Source organism: Panthera tigris, chromosome E2, assembly GCF_018350195.1.
Source record: "Panthera tigris isolate Pti1 chromosome E2, P.tigris_Pti1_mat1.1, whole genome shotgun sequence".
NCBI classification, from domain to species: Eukaryota; Metazoa; Chordata; class Mammalia; order Carnivora; family Felidae; genus Panthera; species Panthera tigris.
In genome coordinates, this window is record NC_056674.1 from 50,555,251 (window position 1) to 50,568,288 (window position 13,038).

A 13,038-nucleotide genomic window follows, 5' to 3' on the forward strand; every position below is an offset into this window, starting at 1 on the left:
CACATGTCCCCATTCCAAATAACAGGCTCTCATTCTTTCCCAGTCATTGCTCTCACTTTAATAACAGACGCCCTGAGAGGCTAGGAGTTCAATCTGTGTTGTAACTCAGCCAGTTGCAGGATGGGGTCCTGTGCTTGATTTGCAGCAATTTCAGCCCTGTGTGTATGGCATCGCCTTCAAGGCACATATAGAAGCTCTTGGGTCATTTATGTGGTGTTTCAGCTGAGAAATCAGATCAAATCTCTGAGCTCATCCATTTCTTTCACCACTTTGTCCAGCCACATTAGGAAAAAGGAACCAATGTCATTTATATTCCCCCGTTTGCCAAAAAGGTTTCCAAGTATTACATACAGAGTCTCTTAACTCCTTGATGAGGAGGATCCAATGCACGTCTTTTGCATATTGCTATCAAGGGCTCACACCATGGACGACCAGAGCTCTCTTTACTGCTGCAAACAGAATCATTAGCATCTCTAAATCTAATTAGATTAGAGAGCCAACTCCAGAAACCCCAGAACCAATTCAGAAAACTCAGCCCTAAATTTTACTTCTTCGGAGTGCCTGGGGGGGCTCAGTCGGTTTAGTCACGGACTCTTGATTTCAGCTCAGGTCATGATCTCATGGTTCATGAGTTCAAGCCCCTCATCTGTCAATGCAGAGCCTCCTTGGGATTCTCTCTCTCCCTCTCTCTGCCTCTTCCCCCAACTGTACTCTCTTTCAAAATAAATAAATAAACCTAAAAAAAAATTTCCCTTTCTCTAAAACCACTTTTAGGTATTATTCAGGTTCTCCAGACAAACCTAACCAAGAACTTACAGATATACAGAATATTTATTATGAGCTATTTGCTCATGTGATTACAAAGTTTGAGAAGTCCCATGATCTGCCATGTGCAAGCTAGAAACTCAGGAAAGCCAACGGTGTTTGGTCCAACCCAAAGGCATGAGGACCAGTAGATCCAATGGTCCCAGCCCAAGTCTGCAGATATGGGAACCAGGGGCACTAATGCCCAAGGGCAGGAGAAGAGGGATATCCCAGCTCAAGTACTGAGAGCGAATCTGTCCTTCTTCTACCTTTTTGGTCTATTGGGTCCTCAATGGACTGGGTGATGCCCATCCATATTGGTGATGGCAATCTTTTTTATTCTGTCTACAGGTCCAAATGCTGATCTCTTCCAGAAACACACTCACAGACACACCCAGAAATAATGTTTTACCAGCTACCTGGGTATCACTTAGCCCAAACTGACACGTAAAATTAGTCTTGTTGTCATACTGTTCCTGTGAAGATGATGAATGAAAGATTTCCTTCCTGAGAGGAGGATGGATTGGTCCCGAGGAGGCAAGACAGGAGGAAGCCCATTAAGCAGGACCCCGGCTGCCTCCACGTAAGTCCCCAGGTACCACTGGGATGGTGTTTCATGACATCACCGTGCAGACAGACTTCTGGGGATCTACAGTGGTCAGGGAACTGCAGAAGGGGGAGGGCCAGGAGGACACCTCATGTGTTGTGTGACGAGGGCCTGCACAAGCAGCGGAGGGTGAGAGCAGGACCTTCCCAAAGCACATGAGTAGAAAAGTTGTCCCTGACTCTCAGATTCTGCTTTCCGTGGGTTCAAATGAACCTTTGTTGGAATTAAGGATGTGAAGCCCCTACCGTGACCCCAAGAGAAGCAGGACACTGGGCCCATGTGCTTCTCCCCGCCTCCTGCTGTGACCTTGCTGTGTGGCCCTAGGCATGTCATGTAATTTCCAGGACGTGTAAGTAATGAACCTTTTAAACATTTTTTTCAAAGTTCCCTGGTGGTTATTGCTGAGGGCATCTTGAACTCATATGAACCGCATGGGCCAGTTGGGTGACATCTCTGGTCATCAACAGTCTGAGACTGACATAAAACACTACCTTGCAGCCTAAAGCATCACTCATGAACCAGGCACAGTGCGCAAACACGCAGCATTTCATCCCTCTTACCTTGACGGTGACGGGTATGGAGCACAGAAAAGCAAATAGTGCTCTGCACCTGGAAGAATAATATTTTAAGAGCAATTAGAACCATCTGAAAAAGGTGTGCTTCTAGACTGCAGACATCCCTGTACTATATTATTTGTTTCTCCATTTATTAATTTTTACCTTACATAAATATGAGTTTATACTTCCTTAGGAATAAAAGTACATTTCCCAAAGAAGCCTTCTACTCCTGCTTCTCAGTTCCTGTTTGCAAATACAACCCTTTGTATGTGAGAGGATCATCATTTTTCACAGCAATGGAGGTGGGAAATAGTATCTTCCCACACATAAGGACACAGAGGGGAATGACAGAATACGGCAGTGGCAGCTTCCTGGATCAGGCTCCAAACACCGCTGTTTGGGATCATGAGGAGAGTTATTATGCCACACACGGCTTTCCACATCTTCATGCTGGCAAAGGCACTACCAACCCTTGACTTCCCGCGTCTCTTACGTAGACCTTTCTTGGGCTTACAAAGCAACGTGCCATCATCACCCACATCGAGCATGAAAAGGCTGGCTTAGGCGGGACTGGCTCAAGGTTGCACAATATACAAATGACATGTTTGGGGATAAAATTCACCCCCACCCCCGGACTCATTCTTGCAGGTGCTGTAAGCGCAGGTTACTGCTAACCACAGAAAGTTAGGGAGGGGAATGTAATCACCGCTCATCAACAAAAAGAAATGAATCGCTGATGAACATCAGAATACGGATGAATCTTGAAAACATGCTGGGCAAAAAAAAAAAAAAAAAAAAGCCTGACACACAGAAAGTATAATTCAGTTTCTTTGATATTCTAGAAGAGGCAACACTAACCTATAGTGGCAGAAAGCAAATCAGGTTTTGCCTACTCCTGGGGGTTAGAGGGGACGGACTGCAAATGGGCCGAGTGAACTTTGGGGGATGATAAAAAGACTCTGCCTCAGAAGTGGTGATTGTTGCATGTGTGTCTGCATTTGTCAAAACTCATTGAACTATACATTTAAAATGAGTACATTTTATTGGGATGTAAGTTATGCCTCCGTAAAATTGATTTAAAAAAATCACACCTTTGAGGTGGGCGCAAAGCGCAGCATTGCTTCTCATCCATATAATTTGACTGCACGTTAATAATAAAATCTTGAAGAAAAAAAAAAAGACAGGAAGCGCATGAGCAGGACCCTGGGACGGCTGCCCTCATCCACATTCTAAGAGAAAATTAATCAGAATCAACTTAACTTGTCAGACAAGGGCACACACAGCCTCTATGTGCAAACAACAAAAAATCATCCTAGAATGTTCAACTTGATAGTAATATTGAAATTATGTTCATTTTTGGTTTTTAGACTATGAATTGGTATTTTTGTCCCCTGATAGTGTGAACATGCACATGAGCACCATCAGATTATCACATGGAGAAAACATTACAAGGAAAAAAATGATGCACTTATCTTGGAGAACCGTTACACTGCAGACCATATGAAAGTATGTGAAAGTTTCTTTTTCTTCTTTTTTATTTTAGAGAGAGAGAAGGCATGCATGAGTGAGGGGGAAGAGCAGAGAGAGAGGGAGAGAGAGAATCCCAAGCAGGCCCCATGCTGAGCATGGAACCCCAAAGAGGGCTTGATCCCACGACACCGAGACCTGAGCTGAAATCAAGCATTGGACACTCAACCGACCGAGCTACCCAGGCAGCTTCAAGTTTCTTTTAAGGAGCAAAATTAAGAGCCAATCCGCCCATAAGCTGTCATCCTAACACATTTCCAAAAAGGAAAACGTTCTTGACGTATCTTTTAAAAGTCAGTGAAGAATTGGTCATCGTCCTTTTCAATCCGCTGTGGTTTTAACTCCCCATTTGTGCTATGTGAACAGCAGAGAGGGTCTCATTTTTTCCAGTCACTCCTAAGATAACAAAAACCCCTCATAAGTCAAATTATAAGCAGTCTAATGTTAGCAATTAAAACGTCTGGTCCTAGTGAGAGCAAACCTTGAAACTCTGTCCAAGGTTGGAGCTCCTCCCCCACTCAGGTCCAGCCTCCCACAGGCTGAACATCTATGATGGAAAATGGAGACCATTGTTTGTTTCCCCACCATATTCTTGTCCTCCTCTCTCCCCTCTCCATTATCTTGCCGGGCTACCAATGGCTCTTCTGGTTTTGAAGTAGAGTAGGGACAGGATACAGAGACAGAAGAGGTCTCAGTTGACTGACACGGTCAAAGATTTCATCTGTGTCTGATTGGTGCCAGCCCCCTCTTTGGGGGCAGAGGGTCTCTCGGATAGGACCCTCTAGTATTAATCCTTCCTCCTTGGCAGTGGCTATAAAAGATGCCTCTTGGGCATCTGGGTGGTTCAGTCCATTAAGTGCTTGACTCCTGATTTCGATTCAGATCACAATCTCATGGTTAGTGAGACTGAGTCCCACACTGGGCTCTGCACTGACAGCAGGGACCCTGCTTGGGATTCTCTCTTTGCCTCTCTCTCTGCCCATTGCCTGCTTGCTTGTTCTCTCTCTTAAAATAAATAAAATAAAATAAAGTAAAATAAAATAAAATAAAGTAAAACAAAACAAAACAAAACAAAATAAAATAAAATAAATGATGCCTCTTAACATTTGTGTCCTAGGACATACTAGTAACAGATGGGAGAATGGAATGAGTCATCCCTAGATAACAGATTTTAAATATTTTCCCAGAAAACTGAAAACGGACAGAAATTTGGTACAAGAGTAGAGGATGTCACAACCACAGGGAGGACCAGAGGAGAAGAGAGAATCAGCCTGCCCTGCAAGCAGCGTCCCAGAAATATCCAGAAGGGGAGCTGGCAGATATGTGGGAGATAGGAACAAGAGACAGAGCTCAAACAACAGAGAATAATCAAAGCGCTGTTAAAAATGCAATCCTCCGGGTCCCATACACCTCCTCCAACTTCACGCACCGCAAAGGCAGCCAGCCAGGCCAAGCTCTACAAAGTTTTGCTCTAAGTGCTAACACACGCTGTCTGAAGAGAGAACTGGGACACTAGGGTGGGTATGCCCCTCCGCAGTGAGCCCTCCCGCTCTGGAAGAGGGTGCCTCAGCACCGAGACTGCCCTCTACTGGTTCAGCCTAAAATGAAGCTCTGGAAAATACAAGCACACAGAACTTCCCATTGGATTTTCTATGATGTTAGACACAAAAGGCCAACAAGGAACCACCATATTCTTGAAGAAAAACAACAGCATGGGCCAATAAGAAAAAATGAAGTACACAGCATTAATATTTTAGCAATCAGTGAGTTCCGACTGACAACCAGTCTCAAATTGGCTTATTCAACAAACATACAAACAAATAGGAAGTCTAAGACCAAGGTGCCAGCAGAGTTTCTTCTGAGGCTTGAAGAGCTACATGACTGTCTTTTCCCTATGTCCCTGTGTCCTAATCTCCTCTTCTTACATGGACACCAGCCACATTGGGTCAGGGTCCACCCTAATGACCTCATTTTAACATAATTACCTCTTGAAAAACCCTATCCCCAAATACTGTCCGGTTCTAAAGTACTGCGGGTCAGGACTTTAATGTATAAATTTTACAAAGACACAGATCAAGCCTATAACATACATTAGCTCCATTAACTGCACATGCCAGGTCAGCCCTAGCATTAGGCACGGTCAGGGTCATGCATCCAGCGGCATTCATGGGCATCTTCACCTGCCTTCTGTTGCTTGTGTTACACCTTACATTTAGAACAGGCACACAGGTGATTTGAAAAGTAATTCAGCATTTTGTAAACAATCAACTGATATGCATATCAAACAATTCTAAAATTAAAATTCTATTTTCTTAAGTTTATTTATTTTGAGAGAGAGAGAGAGAGAGAGAGAGAGAGAGAGAGAGAGCGAGCAGGGGAAGGGCAGAGAGAGAGAGGGAGAAAGAAAGAATCCCAAGCAGGCTCTGTGATGACTCAATCTCACCCACCATGAGATCCTGACCTGGGCCGAAATCAAGAGCCAGACGCTTAACCAACTGAGCCACCCTGCCACCCCAAATCCTATTTTTAAGAATCCATGTCATCTGGCCGTCACTTCTTGGCCAACTCATTCCATCATTGCTTTCATCTGGACTCATTAGCCCTTGTACTGCGGGCACAAGCAGACACAATAGTTCTCATTCATAAATCTGGCTGCCATTACAGCAGGGCGGACACAGACACAGTCAAATGGCCACTCTGTGCATCCAACCTTTCTGTTGCCTTGAGGATGTGGGGCGTGTGGAGAATGGAGTGCGGAGGGAAAGACAAGGATGGCAGTGCCTATCAGGACCTTCTCAGAGCTCCCAACCTCAGGAGAGTCCTACATTTACTTACACACCACCATTGATTGGAAATCACACTTGGTGTTTCCTTGGATTGTCGTATACCACCCTATAAAAGAAACCCAGGCTTCCAAATTTGGATTACATTTTTAAATCAAACCAAAAATGCATGTATCAATTATAACGATTGATACTGACTCAGGAGAGGGGTATATTCAAGAAATCACGGCAGTGTTTACAAGCAACATCTGAGGACACATGTTAATATGTTTTGACGCTACCTTGTGGTCTAAATTTGGTGTCTCTCTTTAATGGCTTTCATGATGACTGGCTTAAGCCATCTATACTCAAGTGGATTCCAAAGTGTTTCAGGGAACTAGGCAATCAAGTGACCAATTTAAAAGATGTGAAGGGGCACTATTGATTTTTTTAAATGCTATTTTTAAGGGTTTTCTGACAGTTTCAGTGGTAGTTGGAAGAATGTCAAATTTACCCTTTAGTAGAAAAATTGATTATATGCAAGAGGGCGCAGCAATGTTGTTTTCTTAATCCTCAACTTATCCTGAACAGTGTTTTCTTCTCCACTGTTCTTTTATCTGAAAGGAGTTCATTTAAGAAGGAAAAAAAATGAATGTACATCACGACATCCTTCTGTATATTTAAGTGGCAACAGAGAAAGTAAAACTCATACTGTTCAAAATCAAGTAGTTTCTGTAATAATTAGTGGATTGGGTTCACTAACCAAGTACAAGGTTTCGATCTCTGGTCTCTGCTACAGAGCGTTCTTGATTCAACACTCCACATGTTCTACTAGATCAAAGGTATTCCAAATCCTGGAATAAGGACATGAGAAAGAAAAAATAAAAATATATTCTCATTTTCTAAATAAAATACTGTTTTTATAAAATGTAAGAAATTCATGGGCTTACATAATCACCAAGTCCACTACATAGGACCAGTAAGATCAAAATTACATACTCTGCCTGCCACTTATCAGAACTATTACTTAGATCCTAAAAACACAAAGAAATTAACTGCCATTCTCCTTTTGATACATATCACACCTTCCTATAGTTCACTATACTCTCTTGTGGCTTCTGTGCATCTACAAGACATAATACATATTTCTAAATATAATTTAATTGGTGTTAATATGTGGTATTATGTCTGCAAGCATCAAGTGGGAGGCTAGGAATTATGTGACCATTACAATCCCTGCATACACTTTATGAGTTATCCCCAAAAGGCACCATGTTCTGCAGATTTTGGGACCATATTTCCAGTTGCGATGTCTTCAGAGTAAGCCACCTACCATGGTAAAAATATCTCTTTTCATATTCCAAGCAATGTGACTGGGGGAGCCACCAATATTCAGTGGGTATCGTACATTCGAAGCCTTTTTTTTAAAATTTTAATTAAATGCAAGAACAGCCTTGCTTGCAAAGTTAAGAATTTCAGGGAAGAAATATGGAATATCCATCTGCTCTAAATAAAAAAAATTGTGCTTGATTACCTGGTTCATGTAAAGATGATAGAATCTTGAATCTTTTTATGGTTTCCTTAAATTTGAAGGTCAGAAATATTTCAGCTACCTGTGACTTACCCTGTTTGTTACAAGAGATACAAGGAGTCATTCCAGTTAGTCCATACATTTGTTTATCATATGCTGAATACGTCTCCTCAAGAGATGATTTATTTTAAATTTAGAAATGCTACTATTTTTTCAAAATATAAACTCCTTATATTGCAATACTATATAGATACTTCGCTTCCCCCATTAACATCTTACATAACTATAGTGCGTTTGTCAAAACCAAGAAACTGATGTAGGAACATTACTATTAACTGAAGTTATGACTTTATTCAGATTCCATCAGTTTTTCCATTAATGCCCATTTTCCACTGCAAGATTCAACACAGGATACATCACATTAGACTTGATTGTCATGTCTTCCCAGTTTCCGGTGATGTACAACAGCTTCTTGGTCCCCTTCCTTCCTTCCTTCCTTCCTTCCTCCCTCCCTCCCTCCCTTCTTTCTCTCTTTCTTTCTCTCTTTCTTTCTTTCTGCCTTCATGGTCTTGAGGAGGGTTTCTGGGCATCCTGTAGAGTATCCTCCAGTCTGGGGCAGTCTGATGTCTTCTCAAGATTAGCCTGGGGTCACAGGCTTTAGGGAAGATTATCACAGAGGTGAAGTGTCCTATCTTCCCTTATCACTTCATATCGGGGGGGGGGGTACATGATGTCGATATGACATCATGAATGATACTGGCCTTCACCACGTGGCTAAGGCAGGGTTTGGCAGGTTTCTCTAGTCTAAAGTTATTATTCTTACCCTCTTCCCTATTCTTTGAAAGCAAGTTACTGAGACCAACCCACATTTAGTGGACCTGAAGTGATGAGGACATGTTCCATCCTCTGGAAGGGGGATTATCTACATGTATTCCTTGTTATTTCAGTAAAGAAGTTTCTTCTTGCATATGTACTTATTCAATTATTTATGTACATTAATACGACACATGGGTATTTCTTTTATACTTTGGGCTATTATCCAATATAATATCTTTTTTTTTGCTAAAATTATTTCAGTTTTGGCCTTTGGGAAATCTTTCAGGTTGACTCCTATATCCAGTTGACATAATTCCATCCTGTTGTTTTTTGAACATGTCCTCAGTTTCTGGTACTAAATGATCCTCCTGGCTCATCTGGTATTTTCTCTGCACCACCACTAGAATGCCTAGTGCATGGTAACTTCCTCCCAAAGAAGAGAGTATGGGAAGGGAGTGGAGAGTAGAGGAACTGTCAGCGATGAAATCTGCCAAACACTTTCTTTGCCGGTAATCAACATCAATATCAACAAGTCATATTTATAGTATGTACCCTTGAAATATTGTGATGAAAATGGCATCCTACCTCTGTGGACTTCCTCCCCACATAACCTGCACAACCCTGTCTAATCATAAGAAAAGCGTCAGATCATCCCAATTTAGAGACATTTTACAAAATACTTAACTGGTATCCCTAGCAACTGTCAATATTACCAAAAGCAAGGGAAGTCTGAGAAGCTGTCACAGCCACGAGTAGGCTAAGGACATAGGACTACCAAACGTAACATGGTCACCTGGATGGGATGCTGGAATAGGAAGGGACATTAGGTAAAAACTAAGGGAGTATGAATAAAATATGAACTTAGGTTAATAAAAAATGCATCGATCTTGGTCCGTTAATGTAACCAATGTACCATACTAACATACGATGTTCCTAAGAGAGGAAATGGAGTATGGGCTATATGGAGATTCTCTGTACTACTTTCACAATTTTTCTCTATTGCTAAAATTGTCCTAAAAATAAATTTAATCAAAAAATAGGCATGCAGTAAATATGATTGACTTGAGAGCAAGAACTGAAGACCCTGCTGACATTTTATCCCCCGAATTGATCCAAGTGATCGAGTCTGCATTCATTAACCAGAACGTAAATGAAGCTGAGTATCAGAGGATAATTTGCACATGAATACACCACTAAAGTTTCTCTCCAAGTCTGAGTCTATCTAAAAGTTTGTCCTCGCAAAACTGAGAATTCTTATTAAGAGTAGAAATCAATTCCATTCATTTGTTTATTTTTCCAATTTTAGAAAGAATGGTATTTGAATACACAATATAGGCATAGGCACTACTTGGTCTTGTCTCCAAGAAATGCTTCATAAAGAGGAGGGGACCAAAGTCTCCAGGTATCAGGTGAGTAGCGGATACAAGAGAAAGTCCTGTAGCCCACGGGGAGCCTGGGAGCAAAAATGAGATCTTGCAATTAAGAAAATGCCAGAAAGTAAAACTGCATTTCTAGGTGAAAACCCCAATTCCCAGGGAGAATAATTACAATGCCATGATTCTTATTAAATGTTCCAGTTACGGGGGCTTGGAGACTTCATGCTGGACATTAAGTAGGAAGAAGATGCTTATTACCATGAAACCAGGTTGGCTAAGGCCCAGGTATTCTGAAGACGCAGGATTACATTTACGTCAATATGTTTAAGTACTCTGAAAATGGCAAGAAACACAGCGTCTTTCGAAGTGTTCCACATTTTACCTGTCCAGAGATTTGAACAGGGGCTCGCTGCCATTCTGTGGCTGTAATCTGGAACTGAGAGAGCAGGACCGCTGCCCAGGATGCGGGCACTGGTGGAGACAGGGATGGATGCAGAAACTCGCCTTCCCCAGCCAGCTCCTTCTGTGCACCTTATCGATGCTGCCGGGGATTTGAAGAACCTCTGAGACATGCTCCAAAGCACTGAAGACCCAATTCCTTAGGCCAGGTGACAGGTGATAAACTAGACTTTCAACGCCTGGAGCAAAGGAGAACGACATCTCAGCGTGAGCAGGTCCAACAGAGCGCAATCCCAGGAGGATGGCAGGACAGGCAAGCTTCACCAGCCCCCAGGCCCAGGAGCCTAGGGGCTCGCTAATTCCTGTCTCCCTGACATCTCCCATGGAAGGGAGGCAAAGCAGCAGCCCACTGTACCCCCCAGAGGAGCATGAGCTGCCGCACAACCCAGTCCCGTCAAGGATGGCAGAGGCAGGGCTGGGAAGGATGCTAGAAAGGCCTGGCGGGGAGCCTGAGGACAGGAAGTGTGTGCAGGTGAATGGGGTGACCCGCAAAGCACTGTGAATGACGGGAGCAGGGGATGGGGGGGGTGGCAACAAGCAGCCCTCCCTCCCGACCCCGTCCTCTCCTGCACCCCTCGTCTCTGCCCCTCTTCCACGGTAGACTCAGCTGAGTCACCAGTGGTTTCACCAGATGACTGAGTGAGTCACTGCTTTTTGGCTGCCATTCCCTAGAACAGGCTTCTATTCAACTCCCTTCTGTGCTGTGATCTGGGCTGCCAGGAGCCACAGAGAGGCTCATCTCGATTCTGCTGGCCCCGTTTTATCATGCAAACCACTCTTCTGTTAACCACTTCCTCTGTAAGGGAGATGCCAGCTGGTGCGCTCCTGCCAGAGAAACTGGCTTACAACCTAAAACCCAATCTTTCTGTGTATCCAAAATGCTTCCCCAAATGTGTCCTACTTCCGCAGTGGCAACGACCGCGTTGGTCACCCCTGGCTCACCAATCGTGCCTGATATATTTAGACTATCTCACCGTCCTGGGTACATTAATTTCCATTCCACACGGCATCAACTTGGAAAAATTTCTCTCTTTCTATGCAGTCACTAAATTACAACGAAGCCTCACATATGACAATTGTGTATTTAGTGGTCTTACTCGAAGAATTAGGGTTTGGGAGAGGGGAACAGAATTGGGGCCTATTTAGGAACCACAAACACGACTTCAAATTCAATACCGGGCACCCACATTCTTAAAATATCCTTTAGTGACTATTACTAGGGATTGTCCTCGAGTGTCCCACCTCCATCCAGTCCTTAGACTTTAGCCATTTGGGTGGCGTCTCTCAACTCATTTCTCTCCCTTTACGTCTCCTCACCTCCCTACTAATTAAAAAAAAATTTTTTTTAATGTTTCCCTTTATTTTTGAGACACAGACAGAGCATGAGCAGGGAAGAGGCAGAGAGAGACAGGGAGACACAGAATCAGAAGCAGGCTCCAGGCTCCGAGCTGTCAGCACAGAGCCCGACGCGGGGCTCGATCTCGTCAACTGCGAGATCATGACTGGGGCGGAAGTCAGACGCTCAACCGACTGAGCCACCCAGGCGCCCCCCCCCCCCACTAATTTTAAATATTTGCAGTTGCTTCAAGGCTGCCATGTTGCCTGCCTCAAACACTGTCACCAAACGGTGCTACAAATCGGCAGACATAGTGGAGACACGCCTAGAGAGCTCTGAAGGAGAAGGGGCCCTGTGCCTTTGAAAAGAAGGGTGGCCGTAAACAGGAAGTCTCTGCACCCTTTATGTTTGCCATACAGCCTTCAGGAGAACATCTCTTAGAGACTAAGATACAAAGAAACATGTCCAAGGTCTGGCCTGTCTACCTGGGGAAGGTAATAACCGCCTTCCCCAGGTGTCTAGGAAGAGGCTGTTTTCCTTCCTGCCTCTCCCGTGAGAACTATGTCCTTTTTAGCCTCACTACCCACTTGAACGGGTCTTTGATTAAGAGATACAAAGAGAATGCCAAACACCCTCCATCTTTCTAAAACGTAACCAGGATAGGGGTATATGGCGCTGAGAGTTTCTAAAAAAAGGACGATCCCGTTGTTTGTTACAACTGTTGCACAGCTAAATCATACTATCATTTTTCACCCTTCTTTTAAAAGAATTAGGAAAAATGGGTAGATTAAAGAACAAACCACATTGTCACTCCAAAGTGGTTGCTGGAGCAAGGTAAAAATCAAATCAGCAACCGTTGCATGTAAATTAAAATATAAAGGGGAAATTTACTGCCTCTGACAATTATCTTACTTGTGGTTATTTTGTGACTTTTAAGGTAGGTTCAAAACATGAAATAACTGTAATATGTTTCTACTTAGATTTTTAAATGAAGGAGACCAGGTAGCTGTATCAGAAGGTATTTCAACAAGGCATATGAATTCAGTGGGGGAAAAAAATCACCAATTCATCTCTTTAAAAACATATTTGGGGGCACCTGGGTGGCTCAGTTGGTGAAATGTCTGACTCCTGATTTCGGCTCAGGTCATGATCTCACAGTTCCTGAGATCCAGCCCTGAGAGGAATTCCTCTCTCCTCTCTCTCTCTGTCCCTCCCCTACTCATGTCCTCTCTCTCTCAAAATAAATAAATGAACTTTAAAAAA

General features: G+C 43.2%; 1 long non-coding RNA gene across 2 annotated transcripts in view; it reads right to left on the bottom strand.

Moving 5' to 3' along the window:
* LOC122234348 overlaps positions 1–13,038 on the bottom strand; it is a 39,313-nt gene that overhangs the window by 6,293 nt on the left and 19,982 nt on the right. Inside the window, exons 1-2 of one of the 2 annotated variants that reach the window (XR_006212118.1) lie at positions 7,021–7,108; positions 1,972–2,020 (exon numbers count right to left, since the gene is read on the bottom strand). This is a non-coding gene — a long non-coding RNA (uncharacterized LOC122234348). Of the gene's footprint in view, positions 1–1,971; positions 2,021–7,020; positions 7,109–13,038 lie in introns of those variants that run through there. The other variant, XR_006212117.1, reaches the window with a different exon arrangement.